Below are 4,716 nucleotides of genomic sequence, written 5' to 3' on the forward strand. Positions count from 1 at the left end.
GCAAATAACTAAACCACATAAACTCTAGTTTATTAACCAACATGAAGAGGAGTGAGATTTTTGACAGTGCTACTAAACTCTCTGTTGATGATGTTTATATGTGTAATTTAATTACATAAGTACTCGTCAAGTTTCGGGCGAAAATGAGCTAAAATGGAGTAGATACGCGACTTTTAGTTTTCACTTAAGTGAATAGTAACTCCGGTTTTTCGGAGAAGCCACGGAGTAGAGTTGGCTTCTGGCATGTATCGGACTCCGTTCATATCAGTCCAATAGCTCGTTTCGATCGGTTCAGCTATTCTGGAACCAATGGCGCTGACGGATTTCTGATCTGATGCACGGTTTTCGAGAAAAAGGAGTTTTACCGAAAAGGGGGTTTCCGCTCTTTGCTTTTCTGTGCATTCTAAAGCTTCTCGTACTCCGTGCTTGTGACCTGGAGTAGGGTGAAGAATGTTTCGAGTCCCTACTAGTAGTAGGGAAGTCAATTTCTTATGCGAAAGTTGGTTTATTGGGTTACACATTGGTATGTGTGCGATATTTGGATTAATTGAGAGCGGATGGGTTCCGTTGCGAATCCGTGACCATATCTGACGAAATAAGATTGTAGTTTTGATGCCCCCGACGTGCTGAATGCAATGGTGCTGTCGGATCGAAAATCCGACGAACGGATCTCTGGTAATTGCGAAGTTTTCGTTAAGAGGTCGAAGGTGGCAATTCGGAAAATTCGCGAAAGGCGCGACATTTTATGTATCAAATCGCGTGAGATCGGACGTGGAGGTATGTACGTGCATATTGTACGCCCTGGCAGGGGCTGAGGTTTAAATATTCTGGGTTAGAGGGGTTTTCTGCAATTTGTCCTCTTGTATATAGTTAGCATCTAGGGTTTCTTTGCACGAAACCCTAGATCTAGCCGACCTTGCCTCCCAGCTGTGCCCGAACCAGCTTCAGCAGGTCCCTGCCCAACCTTGCGCGCACCCCGGCCGCCGGCAGGTGCCTCGGCCGCCAGAAAGCATGAATCCCGGCCACCCCTCCAACCTTCTCTCCCTACCATCCCTGCCGTGGAACCAATCTGGGTGACCATAACCCTCGGGCACCACCTCTGGCAGCGGCCCCGACCTCTGCCGTCCCGCCGTGCCAGCCGCCGCCGTCCCCACGCGCCGCCGTCGCGGCCTGGGCACCCTACAGCCAAGCCTGACCTAGCTCAGGCCGAGCCTGGCCCCGCACCGCCTCCACGAGCCGCCGTCGCCTTTGGACGACTATGCCGCCTTCCCCGGCGTCGTCACCGCCGGCCCCCACCGGTCCCGTGCTCCGCCGGCGCCGTTTTGGCCCCTGCAGCCACTTGCGGCCAAGTCGGGCCGAGCTTGGGTGATCCCTGCCTCCCCGCGCCGCCACCGTTCCCCGCCAGCCGCGCGTCCTCCCACGGCCTCCGGCGACCTCCCGCTCGCCGCCGCTCGCCATCCCGGCCGTCCCCGTGGACCGCCGGCCGCCGCTCCTCCATCCTGCGGCCGCCCTGACCCGTGCGGGCCGTGGCCGAGTCCCCTCGTCTTCCAAGCGTCGCCGCCGCCCACTAACGGGAGCACCACCTCTCCCTTGGCCACCGCCGACAGACCGTCGTCATCCCGACCTCCTCCGGCCGCCGCCTTGCCGCCGGTGCCCTTGAACCCGAGAGGAGCTAGGCGGGTTGGATCTCCACCGCCGCGCCACCGGCTGCCGTCCACCGCCGGCCAGCACCTTCCCCGGACCCCTTCGACCTGCCGCCCCCTTTCCCGGCCGGAGCGCACGCCTTCCGACAGCCGCCGGCCAACCCTAGCTCTCCCCTGGCCGGTAAGCTTGTTTTCAGCCTTTCTGCGNCCCCTTGGCCACCGCCGACAGACCGTCGTCATCCCGACCTCCTCCGGCCGCCGCCTTGCCGCCGGTGCCCTTGAACCCGAGAGGAGCTAGGCGGGTTGGATCTCCACCGCCGCGCCACCGGCTGCCGTCCACCGCCGGCCAGCACCTTCCCCGGACCCCTTCGACCTGCCGCCCCCTTCCCCGGCCGGAGCGCACGCCTTCCGACAGCCGCCGGCCAACCCTAGCTCTCCCCTGGCCGGTAAGCTCGTTTTCAGCCTTTCTGCGCAGTGTTTCCTGTTCTACTCACTGTTCCGGCGACCTGAGGCTGTTCCGATGCCTCCGGAGGTGAGCACGGTGATCGTCAGTCAGTCCTGATCACAGTGCTCACCTCACTTAGGGTCAACGAGTCCCTGGTTAGCGAGATAAGCATGCTTTTCCTACTGTGCGCGCTGTTTCACTAATTTTGCGTCGCCCGTGCGCGTGCCACAGTGGCCGGCAGTGCTCCGAAAGGTGAGCACGGCCTCCGGCACGCCGAGACCAGTCAGCGGGAGTCTTGTCTTGGCTGTTTGACCTCTGGTTTGCGTTGTCGGACCATAAAAGCGCCGAAATCGCATGAAATAATGCGATTTCAGGTATTCAGGAGGGCTTTTATGCATTTTGGTTCGTCGTAGCCGTTGTTGGCAGCAAGTGTTGGTTGAGGATAACCTCTGGACTGATTGTCCAAGGCCCCAGACCCTTGCGAAGATCGAAAATGCATTTCCGGTGCGTTTTTCGGCGAAATCCGCCGACGGAACGCGGGTTCGGTTCGGAATTATTCCGACGGTGCTTCGTGAGCTTTTGCGTAGTCGCTGAGCCTTGTTGGCTGGTCACTTACGTCATTTCGTGAGTTCGGAAATGACGGGTGAGCGACGGCGGGTTCCGGTGTCGAATTAGACACTTCCGGGAACCCGAATCGAAACGATTATCCGACGATAATTGTTTCGACACGAGGAGTTGTGTTCGCTGCCATGATGCAGGATTATTTATGTTTAGTGGCAGCAGGTGACTCGTAGCTCAAGTCGGTATGTTCCGGGACAGTTCGTGGCTCCCGGCGGAGTCCCCGTGCGATTACGGGACTTCCGGCGTATTACGGCGATCGGTTTGGGAAACCGATCTCCATGGGTTTGCTTGTAGGCTGTGGTTTTAGTGGTTATTAGCTGTGGGTCAGACACTAACCCGGTGGACCTTCCTTAGGTCCGGTTGACGTCCTTTTCAGTCAGGAGACAGGCGCAGCATTTGTACAGGTGGGTACTTCGATCCGAAGTCGGTACAGTGGTGCACGCTCGGTGATATTTCTTCTATCCCCGTTCTTCTGTTGCTATTTTCGTATTATACATTGAGCTTGCATCCCCGTTGTTTCTATTATACTCTACTCATATGTTTCTATGCTTAGTATCTTGTGTAGGAGTAGAGTAGTTTATCCATATGTGATACCGGTGACCTGATTGGTCGGTTCTCGTACTTTGTTTCGGTGACCTAGTTGATCGGTGCTTTTATCTTATATCTGTTGACCTGGTTGGTCGGTCGTTGCATTATGTATTGGGTTGGTCTGTTTCTTGACTTCTGTCGCTCGATGACCTTTGAGGTCGGTGTACCCTGAGGGGTAGGATTGTCGGCCATGGCCGACGGTAGTTCTAGATTATATACTCAGATGACTTGTTGATCGATTCGTGCATACATACAGTAGTTGACCTATTGATCAGTATCTACATACTTTTGGTAGGATGTTGAGTTGTTCCATCCCAGTTGACTTGATTAGTTAGTACTTGCATACAGTTGAGAGGATGTAGAGTCGTTCCATCCTAGTTGACCTGAGTGGTCGGTTCTTGTGCTTCTTTATAGTTTGATTACCTATTGGTCGGTTTGCCCCGAGGGGCGGTGATTGTCGGCTGGTTGCCGACATTTGGCTATTGATCATATCCGCATTGATCGCCACAGCTCGAGTGCATTTCACGTACACCAGCGGGTTGATCCCCCGCAGGAGGGTGGTTCCTTGTTCCCGGAAAAGTGGTCGTACATCGACCCCGTGAGCCCAGCGGTGTTCTCTCTGTGCTAGGGTTACATGCCAGGTGTGAGCAGGTATGGTTTTTGCCTGAGGTCCTTAGACCCGGACACGGCGGTTTAGATTGGGTACTTTTGGACTACTTGTCCGGTTGACGCCATATAGTTTATAGTAGCGGTTGTTGCATGTATACTTGAAGTTCCTTCTTTTACACTTGTCTTTGGCTACATAGTTTTGATATCCCTATACGTATGCTTTTCGTTCTATTATACGTAGCGGTAGTGTTTCTCCTCATATCTATATCTCATTCGTCCATTATCCGTCTTGCTACTGTATTTCACTTACCCATATACCATTGTTTATCTTCCTGATCGGTGAGTACTCTCGCGCGCTCGTCGGCTTGCGGTAACCCAACTGGGAGGGAGAAATGTTTACATGTTCTCACCTCCCCATTTTTCCAGGTATTGCAGGCGTTGAGCTTTTGGGACTGACGTGAGGTTACCGTTCGTAAGCGGTCGATAGAGCTTCCGGCCCCAGGTTTATCGGTTTAGTTTTATTCCTACTATTCTGTTGTTATAGCTTAGTCAGTTTATATGGTTCAGTATTTTTTATTACATTGGAATATGTGGACTTTTCATGAATGTAATAAAAGGATTTCTGGATTTTGGTAAAATAAAAGGTTTTCTACCCCTCGTGGTAGCGTTTTATACAAAGATAAAGTTTTTCGCGTATGGAGAACAGTTTTCAAAAGATTTTTTCGTGGACTTTTGGTTTTAAATATCGAATGTAAAACTACGGTGTGAATGGTGAATGTGTGAATGTATAGCTATCTGTATATTCACTTA

The sequence above is a fragment of the Ananas comosus genome, linkage group 16, assembly GCF_001540865.1.
Source record: "Ananas comosus cultivar F153 linkage group 16, ASM154086v1, whole genome shotgun sequence".
In the NCBI taxonomy this organism is placed as follows: Eukaryota; Viridiplantae; Streptophyta; class Magnoliopsida; order Poales; family Bromeliaceae; genus Ananas; species Ananas comosus.